This window comes from Paramormyrops kingsleyae, chromosome 4 (genome assembly GCF_048594095.1).
Source record: "Paramormyrops kingsleyae isolate MSU_618 chromosome 4, PKINGS_0.4, whole genome shotgun sequence".
Lineage (NCBI taxonomy): Eukaryota > Metazoa > Chordata > Actinopteri > Osteoglossiformes > Mormyridae > Paramormyrops > Paramormyrops kingsleyae.
Genome location: NC_132800.1, coordinates 26,186,143 through 26,200,360, shown reverse-complemented (window position 1 = coordinate 26,200,360; position 14,218 = coordinate 26,186,143). Strand labels below are relative to the sequence as shown.

General features: G+C 43.0%; 1 long non-coding RNA gene across 1 annotated transcript; it reads right to left on the bottom strand.

The window, feature by feature from the left end:
• Nucleotides 1–62: 62 nt before the first annotated feature.
• On the bottom strand, nucleotides 63–7,955 carry LOC140589032 (uncharacterized). Its single transcript, XR_011990220.1, has 4 exons — nucleotides 7,764–7,955; nucleotides 2,107–2,157; nucleotides 805–956; nucleotides 63–396 (listed from the first exon to the last, which is right to left on the bottom strand). It is a non-coding gene; the product is annotated as an uncharacterized lncRNA (long non-coding RNA).
• Between the last annotated feature and the right edge of the window lie 6,263 nt (nucleotides 7,956–14,218).

Below are 14,218 nucleotides of genomic sequence, written 5' to 3'. Positions count from 1 at the left end.
CTATTAAAATTCAAAACAAAACCTCAGAAAACATTGTAAATGAACATCTGAATCCTCTCAAGTCAGGTCAAGTCCATTTTAATTCAAATGCAAAAACAAAAGAATGCAACCATTGAAACAATTTACAAAATCTGAAAATGAATCTTACAAATTACACAAATATATAGCACAAACTTTTTTGGATAAAAGTGACTTACATAAAACCTCATAGAAGTTTCGAAAGACTTTCATAATCATGTTTTTTGTTGTCAATTTTCCGGGCTCTTGCTTTTTTTCTTCTTCTTTGGAGTCACCGAGTTAGAGACCATATCTTCCTTCACTTTATACAGCAACCGTGTCTGACGTACGACGGCCAGGTACTCGGCCGTTCGGGTGTTTTCGGCACCAGAAGGAAGCCTACGAATGCAAAAGTGATGAATGTAAGTGACAAACAAAAGAATGAACGTAAAAGTGATAAGACAAGCGCAGACGGAACATGAAAAATAAATCCGAAATCGCGGGGGATGCTTTTGGAGGTTTAATAGCCAACGATCAGTTTTAAAAACGTTTTAAAATAATTTTAAAAACCGATTCGTTCAGACTTACGAATCGGTTCAACCCGTTCACTAAAAAAAACCGAGTTAAAAAGAACGATTCGTTCACGAATTCGCCATCACCAATGCATTAATTGATAAAATAGCACAAGGGATGGAACGGGGGATGTTCGTTTTAGAAGAGGGATGATTTTGACTTTATTTCAGGGGGGATGACATCCCTCCTCATCCCCCCTCAACTCGAGTACTGACTGTGACTCTTTATGTTTACCTGGTTAACTGGAACCAAACCTTGGATTTGTACTTTCTGGACCTGAACTTTCCACCTCCGCATGCTGTTGTGTGTCTCGCCCCAGTGTTTATGCTCTGTGACGGACTGGTATCCCACCAAGAGTTTCCTCCCTCCCTCTGGATGTCCAGCCACTGGAATAAACGACACAGAAGAGAAAAAAATTTCTTGGTTTAGCATACCGGACTTTACTGTAATGCACTCGACCATTTACACAATGATATGTTAATTACTTATTTAATGGAATAAAGCTCATCTTTAATCTGGTATTTATTGCCAGTGCAATGCATACCACTTATATGTGGCTATAACACTTTCTAAAAAATGTTCTTGAAGTTCAGTAACTTGGGTTTAATTTTAAACCCCAATCCTGTGGTTAGCACAGCTGCGTCACACTTGTGGGATCAGGGCTCAAGTGTCTATCACGGCTCCTATGTATGTGGAGTTTACATGTTCTACCTGTGCTGTTGTGAGGTCCCCCTCACAGCTAAACCCCCCCCTAAAATAGGCCTAATGACAACCCTGGTTGCAGGGGGTCCAGAGCCAATCCTAGAGGCACAAGGCAGGGAACATCCCAGGGTGGGGTGCCAACTCAGCACAGGCACCCCACTCCAGTAACCGTGCGGAGGAAACCCCACGATGACACGGGGAGAACGTGCAAACTCCACACACATGGGGTGATGGCAGAGACTCGAACCCGGGGCCTAGAGGTATGAGGCAACAGTGCTAACCCCTGAGTCACTGTACCACCCCCAAAAAATCTTTCAATAAAATTTAATTATGAAAGAAAAGAAAATGATAAAACAAAGGTATGTGTTAGTCAGTGAGCTGGGGAGCTGGTGTTAGGGAGTGTTAATATTATTATTAAATATTAAAAGAATTTTAATTTTTAAATCAACTTCAAAGAATGTTGCAACATCTATTGCAGAATTCCTGCTTAAAACGTTTGATATCGTCCTTCACATTTCATTGGCTGGACACTCTTCAGTGGTAAGATAAGGATCAGGCCGTTCTTGACTAGTTTAGGTATGTTGCGTGCATAAGCTTTTTCAAACCTTTCTTTTCTGCTCAGACTATTTGTAGAGTAGATAAGTGGAAAAATTGCAGAAAAATTATGAACAGACTGTCGGACATGGCTACTTTAGCTTGGGGACCCAAAGATAGTCCAGGTCCCTTCCAGCTAACTGGGAGGGAGCAAAAACGTGGACTGTCTGGGGTCTGCTAGGACTGGACTAAGAAACACCGCATCAAGGTATCATCGTTTAGCTCCTGATTTTTTCCTACCTCCTTCATACTGCCGGGCTCCTTTGATTGGTCCATTGAACGGTTTCCATCCTGTTAACAAATTTCACTATGTTAGTAATAGAAAACAGAGTCAATTTAAGCTTTTTTAATAGCCATTTTGGGGTTCTGATTATCAATAATCGTCTCCCTTTGGCGGAACATCTGAAAAATTTGTACTTTTGTCTTTCCATAAACATTAGGTTGTTTTCACTTTCTGCAGTAATGCATTTGTTATTAACTGTTATTAATTCTTCTTCATGTATTGATAGGCCTATATGAACTACATTTCTGATTTTTAGAATCCTATCACATGATAATGTTACATAATAGTGATGTTTACTGAAATGAATTAATCATACATAGAAATAGTGTCGCCTCAGAGCATCTGCAAAATCCATGCAGAAGAAATGTTGCCCAGTATTGTTTGGGTCTCTTGGTTTGTAGAGATAAAAGAAATCTTTCAGCAGATCTGGGACAGATTCCCGTATCTACGTGTGAATTCACAGGTAAACACCTCACAAGAGAAGATCAAAGCAAAGGTAGAGGGTGTTATCATCTCTGACTCGCAAAATCGTTCATACTTGTCCCCTTACTCCACTCGGGTAAAAAAGAGGGTTTCCATCAGAGGAAGAAGCTGGTCACCCCACTGAAAGAGCTGAAGGACCTGGCTGAAGTTTGCTCTGTTTTCAAATTACACAGGAAAGAACTATCGATTTGAAATGAACCCTAAATAGGCCCTAAATAGTTAACAGTATCTGTGGTGCAAAAGGGACGCAGTTTTGTCAATGAAATTCAATGAATATTTCTGAGTTTGTTATTATAACTTGGGTGATTCTATGAAAAGGGTGTCCGTTCACTTTTGAAAATCTTAATTTTGGATTTATTTCTTTTTGATAATTTCTTTCTTTTTTTTTTTTAGAAAGAACACTTAGCAATATTTTAAGAACATAAGAACTATACAAACGAGAGGAGGCAATTCGGCCCATCGAGCTCACTTGGGGAGAACTTCACTAATAGCTCAGAGTTGTTAAAATCTTATCTAGCTCTGATTTAAAGGAACCCAAGGATTCAGCTTGCACTACGTTATCAGGAAGACTATTCCAAACTCTGACTACACGCTGTGTAAAGAAGTGCTTCCTTAAATCCAGTTTGAAATGTTCTCCCGCTAATTTCCACCTATGGCCACGAGTTCTTGTATTTGAACTAAAGCTGAAGTAACTATTTGGTTGAACAGCATCCAAACCTGTTAGAATCTTATAGACCTGGATCATGTCCCCCCTCAGTCTCCTTTGCTTGAGGCTGAACAGATTTAGCTCAACTAACCTTTCCTCGTATGACATTCCTCTAAGACCAGGAATCATTCTTGTGGCCCTACGCTGCACCTTTTCTAAGGCCGCAATGTCCTTTTTAAGATATGGTGACCAAACCTGCACACAATATTCTAGGTGAGGTCTCACCAAGGAATTGTATAATCTTAGCATTACCTCCCTTGACTTAAACTCCACACACCTGGAGATATACCTCAACATCCTATTGGCCTTTTTTATTGCTTCCCCGCACTGGCGAGAATGAGACATGGAAGCATCAACATACACACCAAGGTCTTTCTCATACTCAGCTACCTTTATTTCAGTAGGTCCCATAAAATACCTGTACTTTATATTTCTGCTCCCTACATGGAGTACCTTACATTTGTCTATGTTAAATTTAATTTGCCAGGTATCGGCCCAGTCACTAATTAAATCAAGATCCCGCTGTAGCTGCTGAGCCGCTAGTTCAGTATCTGCTACACTACCCAGCTTGGTGTCATCTGCAAATTTCACCAGTTTACTGTATATATTGGTGTCTATATCATTTATGTAAATTAGGAACAATAGTGGTCCTAAAGTTGAACCCTGCGGTACCCCACTATGAACGCAGGCCCACTGTGACATTGTGCCTCTTATAACTACTCGCTGCTTCCTATCTGTTAACCAGTTATCAATCCAGGTCGCTACAGTTCCTAAAATACATGTCGCTTTGAGTTTAAGGAAGAGCCTCTTGTGGGGGACAACATCAAAAGCCTTTTGGAATTCTAAGTAGATGACATCATAGGCCTTCTTATCATCAACTTCCTGAGTAGCTTCCTCAAAAAACTGGATTTGTTAAACAGGATCTACCTCTCCTAAATCCATATTGGCTATCCCTCAAAATGTTATTTGAGTGCAGGTAATCTACCATTTTCTCTTTGATTATAGCCTCTATAACTTTTCCAGTTATACAAGTTAGACTGATTGGCCTATAGTTTGACAAATTACTTCTATCCCCTTTTTTGAAAATAGGCGCTATGTTGGCATGCTTCCAATCAGAAGGTACCACACCTTCAGATAAGGATTTTTGAAACAGTAATGTTAAGGATTGGCAAATAATATCCCTCATCTCTTTTAACACTATAGGTAAGATGCCATCAGGGCCCTGTGATTTATTTATTTTGAGCTTAGCTAGGCTTTGCAAAACATCAGCTTCAGTTATATATATATATATTAGTTATAGATGATGCTGGATTAGTAATAAGACCTGGGTTCTGTAATAACCTCTGGGACCTGGGTTCGAGTCTCCGCCTGGGTCACATGTGCGTGGAGTTTGCATGTTCTCCCCGTGTCGTCGTGGGGTTTCCTCCGGGTACTCCGGTTTCCCCCCACAGTCCAAAGACATGCTGAGGCTGATTGGCGTTGCTAAATTGCCCTTAGGTGTGCATGTGTGGGTGGCTGGTGTGTGAGTGTGCCCTGCGATGGGCTGGCCCCCCATCCAGGGTTGTTCCCTGCCTCGTGCCCGTTGCTTCCGAGATAGGCTCCGGACCCCCCAGTAGGATAAGCGGGTTGGACAATGGATGGATGGATGGAAGTTACTAGTGTCCTCGACAGTGAATACCCGTGCAAAACTATCATTGAACTCATTTACTATGTCAATGTCGTTTTCAATTATAAGACCCTTACTATCCTGCAGATTAGTAATTTCAGCTTTTAGAGCTCTTTTAGAGTTAAAATACTGGAAGAAACTTTTAACGTCATCCTTAGCCTCCAATGCGATCTTCCTTTCGACATTCCTTTTAGTTCGTCTAATGTCATTTTTTAATTCAGCCTGTAGATTTAGATGCACTTGCTTTATTCTGTCATCATCAGTTATTTTCCATTTCTGGAACAAAGCCCTTTTCCTCCTTACTTTATACTTTATTTCCCTAGTAAACCACCTAGGTTGCAATTTCCTAGATTTATTCTTGCTGGAAACAGGTATGAAGTCCTCTTGCACTTGCAATAATGTGCTTTTAAAAAATTCCCATGCCTCTTCAACAGTTTTGTTATTTAACTCCATCCAGTTCACAGTTTCTAGTTTTAATCTCATACAATTGAAGTTAGCCTTCCTAACATTATATATTTTTGATTTGGACTTTGCTCTTTGGGCACTAAACTTAACCTCAAATTTAACCATGTTATGATCGCTACTGTCAAGTGGTTCTAAAATGTCTAATTTACCAATCCTGTCCTGGTTATTAGAGAAAACAAGATCAAGAATCTTGGTAGGGGTGTTAACAAACTGAGTAAAAAAAACAATCATGTACTAATTCCACCATCTCCAGTTCATTTTCAGAAGAGCCAGTGACAATGTCCCACTGCATCCCTGTTAGATTAAAATCACCCATAACTACCACATCATTTTTATTGCTCATAATCCTAATATCACTGTATAACAATCTGCTTTCCTCAGCAGCTACATTAGGTGCTCTGTAACAAACACCGACAATTAGGCTATTTGAGTTTTTAGCATCTAATTTTACCCATATAGCTTCCGTAGTTTTACTTATATCAGTAAGCTCCCTTGCCTGCAAGTTTTCCTTCACATACACTGCAACACCACCTCCCTTCTTACCTATACGGTCTTTACGGAACAACGTGTAACCATCCATATTATATTCTTGTCCATCCTTTTCTCTAAACCACGTTTCAGTTATTCCTATAATATCATAAGAGTCCAATGAGATAAAAGCCTCTAAATCATGAATTTTATTCCTAATACTCCTGCCGTTTAAATACAGACAACAAAGGGTAGGCCTATTACGGTGCCCACTTATAATATGATTTTTTGGGGCTTTCCGTTTCCCCCCAGTTACATACTTAACTAACCTCCCTGCCCCCCCAGTCCCTAGTTTAAACATTCCTCAACTACTCTACAAATACGCCTTCCCAGTACACTGGTTCCCCTCCGGTTCAGATGCAACCCATCCGGCTTGAACAGGTCCCACCTGTTCCAGAAGGTCCTCCAGTGCCCCATAAACCAAAACCCCTCTTTCCTACACCATCCTTTTAGCCACGCATTTAATCTCCTTATCTCAGCTAACTTAGCCTGACTTGTGCGTGGCACGGGGAGTATTTCAGAGAATACCACCATCTACGTTCTGCTTCTAAGCTTATTGGCGACTTCTATAAATTTATCCTGCAGAACAGTCCTCCTACCCTTGCCTATGTTGTTGGTCCCAACATGCACCACGACAACTGGATCCACCCCAGCTGGGGCCAAAAGCTTGTCCACACGATCTGGAAGGTCTCCTACCTGGGCACCAGGCAGGCAAGACACCGTACAGGACCCTCTATCACGCATGCACACATAACTGTCTACTCCCCTAATAATTGAATCCCCCCACTACCACAACTTCCCTCTCCCTGGGGGGAGGGGGCTCCTCAGTGCCCAAGGGCCCACCTGCCTCCCCAGTCCCTTCCGGCTCTAAAGCTGGAAGCACCTGAAACCTGTTAGACACAGACACCTCAGGTGATGCCGCCTCTGTAACGTTTGTACGCCTTTTCCTGCGTCTACGACCTACGGTCACCCAGCTCTCTCGACCTCTCTGCTCTTCATTCTCCCTCCTCCCCGCTAGTGGCATACACACCATCTCCCTAAACGGCGTATTAACTAGCTCCTCTAACTCACTGTTGCATTGGATGAGAGCCAGTTGCTCCTCAAGGTCGCGAACCTTGACCATGAGTGAGTCCACTAGCTTACATCGCTCGCAGATGAAGTCCGACTGGACACTAACGTCCAGAAGGGCAAACATCTTGCAAACGCAACACTGAGCCGGCCCCATAATTAACTAACTCACTATGACCCCGTACTCCCAGCCCAGTAAATTTATATAGTGTATTTAACTTAGGGTGACCAGATAATCCATGTCAGGGAGGACACTCTGAGCTAGGACAGGAATTGTAAATTACCATTTCAATTAAGCGGACCTGGATTTCACTTGAGCACTCAGCTCTTGCTGTGTGCTGATTGGTCAGTCTCCTATAATCATGCATGTGTCACTAATGCTAATGTGAAACAGCTGGATGAGTCTTTCAGTCAAGGAAACAAACCAGTCAAAGCACAAGAAGAGTTAAACTATTTAGCCGAGCACAGGAGCCTTTCAATTAGAAAGTAGTTTGTAAAATCCGAAGTAGCTCAAAGTGTCCTCCCTGACATGGATTGTCTGGTCACCCTAATTTAACTATAAAGATTAATTTGCGTAACGATAAATGCAGTAAAGTGCCGAGTACACTAAAATAACAAGTTATTACTTGTGTTAAAACGGAACTTAATTATTATTTTTATTTAAAATTTTAAACCTGATAAAATTTACTACTACTTACCAGAAGAACTTCTGCCTGAACCAAGTATGAACTAAAAACAAAGCGAAATCGAAGTTGCTCTTGGGAGGTCGAAAAACCACAAAAACCCCCTCACAGCAGTTGGCTACTGCCGGAGCGGGAAAAGAAGTGGAAAATGTCCTCCCGGCCCCGACTGGCGACCGAGCAAAGCTCAGGAGCAACTGTCCTTTTCCGGCGCCGGATAGCGATACTGACGTTAGATATTATTAGTTATAATCGCCCCACGGGTGTTTGTTACGGAGTTAGGGTTAGGGTTAATCCTGTCGGTAATAATCGCGCTGTTAATTAACAGACAGGACAGACAAGCACTCACGCCGACCGAAATAAGAACAATAAATAGAAATAAAACAGCCACCCACGTAAACAGGTAAATAATAATAATAATACATTTTATTTAAAAGGCGCCTTTCTGACACTCAAGGTCACCGTACAGGCATACATAAAATTTATACACACTACAAAGGATAAAATGCAAAAAAAAAATATATAAATGACAAATAAATGGATTTTACAATGAATAAAGCACACAAACACTCAAAATATACACTCAAAATACGTTCAAAACACTCCAAAAAACAATCCCAAAACAATCGCTGCAGCTCAACACCACTCTCTCGCAGCAATCCCCAACCTGTGATTTTCCCATCACAGGTTGTATTTTCCTGTTTTTGTCATTTATAATACAGTTTAGAGTAGACCTTAGTATTGTCAGAGTTGGTGTCCCTTCCCTATTTAGCCAGCAGGTGTCGCTGGCCATCTCATCTTATCACTCCCTGTTTGTTAATGCCTGTGTCTGCTATGATCTGTAGTTAGTAATGTACTTTGTTTTGTATCACACTGCCTGGTTCCCCAGTTATGGTCGCTGTATTACCCATTTCCCTTTGTAGGTCTGGTTATGGTTCTGTTTGTAAAGTATTCCCCTTTTGATTTCTGACACCTCGTGGTTCTGGTGGTTTTGTGGTTTCCCCAGTTTGTGTTCAGTTTCTCCCTTTCCATCTTGGAGCCGCCAGTGGATCGTCACACTCTTCCTGCCCGCTCCATTCTGTGACATCTTGGTGTATTTCTGCCCATCTCTGGCTGGTGTCCAGTCCCTCATGCTTAGGTTCTGGAGCTCCTAGTCTCTCATTTCCATTACCAATTTCATTGACTACTCTAGCATCTGGAATGCCTAGTTGGTACCATCTGCAGTCAGTCATTGACTGTTTTATGTTCTTGTGTCAAGTCAGGGGAAAGTGCCTTTCATGTCCAGTCTGTTCCGAAGGCTCTGGCACTAAAGAGGCTCAGCACCAGGAAACAGGCATGCTTTAAATTTTCAGTATTACTTGCTAGTGTGCAACTCAATAACAGTGTCTGCAAACTCCCACACCAGCAACGTCTACTGTTGCCAACATCCCCACCCCCAGTTTGGCAGAGGGTGTGAACTCAAATAGCCCCAGGCTGCTGACCATGTTAATTAGTCTCTGCTGGGAACAGAACGGATGGAGTTGAAATGAAATTCCACTTTTTGTGGGCCCACAAAGTGCAGCTTTCTCATATTATAACTGAAAAGGCACCAAAATCCACAGACCGACTGCAGTAGTTGGTGTCAGATTTGCTTTCTTATCTGAGGATCCAGCATTATGTGTGTCAATTTCTGTCACGTTCGGGCAACTGAAACCAAGCGGAAAAGAAACCGCTTAGTGATGGTGGCGTGTGTGTTTGCACGCCGCTTCTTAATACCTTTTTTTCATATATATTGCGTTACATTTTTCTTCCAGTTTCACCTTCAAAAACATGATCCACAATGTTCTGAAGGATGAATATCTTTCTGTGTTCTCGGTGGTCACGGTAATATGACAAACGCAGTTATATCAAAGCATTCGTAAAAATTAGTTCTTGAACAATTCTGACTGTGACTCTTTGACTGGGCATCCACAGCTCAGGCAGTGAAGTTCTCATTGCCCAGAACACCTATGGGACCTTTGCCCAGTGGCTGAATAAGATGATGGCTCATGGCAACTGTGAATGCTATTAGATACAGTATAGTGGACTAGGGGCTGGATTTCTGACTGAACTGCACCGAAAGAATCTTGAACACAATTAGGACCGGAGGCAGAGGTGCCAGGCTCTCTTGGCAGAATTCCACAAACAGCTGGCATGGTGGGGGAGAAGATGTTGGTGCCAATGGAGCAGGACATCGGCCAGCTCCGACAACTTAGAACAGCCTGAAACCTAAGATATGATGGCGGGGAAATCCATTATTTTAGAGATGGGTATATGCTGTATATCCATCTCTAAATAAGGTACTTGCAAAATATTGCGGCCTTAGAAAAGGTGCAGCGTAGGGCCACAAGAATGATTCCTGGTCTTAGAGGAATGTCATACGAGGAAAGGTTAGTTGAGCTAAATCTGTTCAGCCTCAAGCAAAGGAGACTGAGGGGGGACATGATCCAGGTCTATAAGATTCTAACAGGTTTGGATGCTGTTCAACCAAATAGTTACTTCAGCATTAGTTCAAATACAAGAACTTGTGGCCATAGGTGGAAATTAGCGGGAGAACATTTCAAACTAGAGGTAAGGAGCATGCACTGATTACCGCACCCGCCACACAACAAACCAGCTAGAGGTAAGGAGCATGCACCGATTACCGCGCCCGCCACACAACAGACCTGCTAGAGGTAAGGAGCATGCACTGATTACTGCACAAACCAGCTCAGGGATGAGAACCTGAGTGCAGCCATGCAGTGGGCGATGCCTCAGCACCACACCAGTCTGAATGGAGCTTTTTTCCAGTGGCTGGAGTGCCAATCCTGCCACCAACCCCCACATTTTCCCTGTAAGTTGGAGGATCTCCTTATAGGGCTGGATGTAGGTTAACATCATACCTGAGACAAAGCAATTGCAGGTTAAGGGCCTTTGCTCAAGGGCCCAACAGAGTAGAATCGCTCTGGGCATTCATGGGATTCAAACCAGCAACCTTCTGATTGCTGGCACAGATCTCTAGCCTCAGAGTCACCACTCGACCCTTCTGTTTAGTGGAGATGGCCATGTTTGTGTGGTACATAGCCATCGTGGGCTCTTGCTGAGGTCTGAGAGGGAACCACAGCTCTGAAGAGGAGGGCCCTCATCAGATAGTGGCACCAGGATGAGTGTGTGACCCACCTGAGCACCCCGTCGTCCCGCTCACCAATACGCCTCAGACCTCCCCCCCCCCACCCCCTCCATCATTGCCTTGTGGTCTCTATTGTTTATTAAATACAATTTTAAATTACAGGATGATGCTTGTTGCTTCTGGGCAGATGAGTTGCTGTTATGGTCCAGAGGTCAGTAGACACCAAACCAGAATTCCATTGATATTTCAACCCCTTACCCTGGTCAGGATCACCAGTGGGGGGGGGGGGGGGGTCTGGAGTCTGTCTCAGGCAGAACACAGCACTGGGTACCCTCAGAAACTCTCCCTCCGCAGGTAATGCACCTGAACCTCTTGTCTTTTAAACCTGGGAGGAGAGTGGAAGAGAGAAGAACCACAAAGGAAGGACAAGCAAAGACACCATATCCCTGCCACTTGGAGTACGTGGCAGTCGAACCCGCAGCCTTTGGATTTGTCATTTGCATATCCTCCCTGTGTTCTAATGGGTTTCTCCTGTTCATCACAACCCAGTTCTGCATATGCAGTATGGAAAACGCATGGATGTTTTTTACTTACGAGGAAGGGTGACGTCTAAATAAGGGGAACAGGCTATTAGCTTAGCAACACCGAAAATAACCTTGAACACGGCCAGAAAAGGGCTTGACGTTATTTTTACCACACACGGCCCGCCGGTGGAGGAGTCGGCCTAGTATTAGCATTTAAATTGTAATTTGGGTGTTAATTACAGTGACCTTCCTTGGTGCTGGAGCGGCAGGGGGGCAGACGCTCGCGCTCGGCTCGCTGACGCTCCAGCGGCCTGATGGCCGTATGTGACAGGATCGCTTTACGAGCGGCGGGATGGCGGGACGCCGCTTCATTATCCCCGCGCGATTTATAACCGCTCTTAATGCTTCTCCTGACATTGCCATTAAAAAGGGCGGCAGACTGTCGGAATTGCATATTAACGTTACATTAAATTTATGTGGTGACATCCTCGAAGCTCAACGACGGTGCGCGTGATAAATAGCAGAGATGACAGGAAAAGAATATGGTTATCTACACTGAATTCCAAATACACTCCTTTCACAAATAATGTGCTCTTCCAAAATTGCTTTGTAACACAAATCTCTAGAATTGTTTATAAATAATTCAACGCCGTCTAAAGTGTACGAAAAAGCTGAAATATAAAGAAACCGACCCATTCGAATACGGTGTGTTATTATTAGAGATTTATAAATAACAAAAAAATATTGACCCAGAACACACATTAGGAAGGGTGATAATTGGCATACTCAATGGAAAGATCTCTAGAGGTCTACGCAGTGCACTTTCCGACCAGATCCAATCCGTACAAGGTTAATTTTAACATCAAATCCAGAACCATGCAATTCATGGGGACTCACATGAATCTGTAACATTCATTTATTTATCCGAAAAGTTGGAAGCCGCGAAAAAAATGACAAAACAGAAATCTGTATCCCAAAGAGACATACAAGTCAGATTGGCAATTTCCTACAGTTCAGAATAAAACAACTTCCTTTGTTTGGCAGAGCATGACATATCTGACCAAATAAAACAAAAACGACAATATTATTCATATTAGAATATTAATTACTATTTAAATAAACACAATCCCATGTTAGAATTCGGGTTTGAAACGTTAAACGATCGAAACAGTATAGATATTGTATGCCTATTGTATGTATGAAAATGATTCTAGAATAATAACAATGTAGAGAACAGAGCAGCAATGAGAACAGATGCTGAATAAAGAGATTAGACATGGCATAGCTCTGTCTGCGTCGGGGGCAGCAGAAATAAGTTGTCCTGTCTAGCACAGGAAAACCCAATTAGAGCCACATTCAGACATGATTCTACTTTTCATTACGACTTAGAATCCTAATTTACTTAATTGACGTGATTACGTTTTGGGTGTGCGCGTTTTGCATTTTTAAATCGTTTGACGGAGTCCGTGATTTGAAAGTCAAGGAAGCGACTGTGATAATTTGCAGAAAACAAAGGCTTTAGTATATCTAACTCCACAAAGAGGGACAAGCCAAGCGCTGGAGGTACGCCAAGACAAAAGGTGGAGCTAACAGCGCTAACAAGTGAAAGTGAAAGACAAGTAGCTTACAACAAAGAAAGAAACAGACAGATCCTTTGCACTAGCAAAAGAACACAATTAGATACACCAGAAAGAAAAACACGTGCGAGAATCAAGATCACGTGCAAAGACCACAGTGCAAACAAAGCTGTGCAAAAATAAACATGTGCGGTCCTGTGCAACTATCAAAATATACAGCACCTCACTTTGAACAAAAGTAAAGATAATTATGTTTATAAGGCAACGTAAGTAAAACCATGTGAAACAAATGCTTAGGCTATTAGCTGTCTACCTATTACTTGCTCTGTGTATGTGCAGTTTACTTTATAAATTACCAGTTCGCTATGAATTGCATTTATTTTTTGTTACCTGGTATCACTGCACTAATTTCTGGTTTTTATGTTTTAATTATATGTCATGGGTTGATCTTAGTGGGTGGGTGGCATGGTCGCTCATTAGGTAGCCCTGTTATGTTTTAGTTATATGTGGTGGATTGACCTTAGCGGGTGGGTGGCGCGGTCGCTCAGTGGGTAGCCCTGTTATGTTTTAGTTATATGTGGTGGATTGACCTTAGCGGGTGGGTGGCGCGGTCGCTCAGTGGGTAGCCCTGTTATGTTTTAGTTATATGTGGTGGATTGACCTTAGCGGGTGGGTGGCGCGGTCGCTCAGTGGGTAGCCCTGTTATGTTTTAGTTATATGTGGTGGATTGACCTTAGCGGGTGGGTGGCTCGGTCGGTCAGTGGGTAGCCCTGTTATGTTTTAGTTATATGTGGTGGATTGACCTTAGCGGGTGGGTGGCGCGGTCGCTCAGTGGGTAGCCCTGTTATGTTTTAGTTATATGTGGTGGATTGACCTTAGCGGGTGGGTGGCGCGGTCGCTCAGTGGGTAGCCCTGTTATGTTTTAGTTATATGTGGTGGATTGACCTTAGCGGGTGGGTGGCGCGGTCGCTCAGTGGGTAGCCCTGTTATGTTTTAGTTATATGTCGTGGGTTGACCTTAGCGGGTGGGTGGCTCGGTCGGTCAGTGGGTAGCCCTGTTATGTTTTAGTTATATGTGGTGGATTGACCTTAGCGGGTGGGTGGCGCGGTCGCTCAGTGGGTAGCCCTGTTATGTTTTAGTTATATATGGTGGATTGACCTTAGCGGGTGGGTGGCGCGGTCGCTCAGTGGGTAGCCCTGTTATGTTTTAGTTATATGTGGTGGATTGACCTTAGCGGGTGGGTGG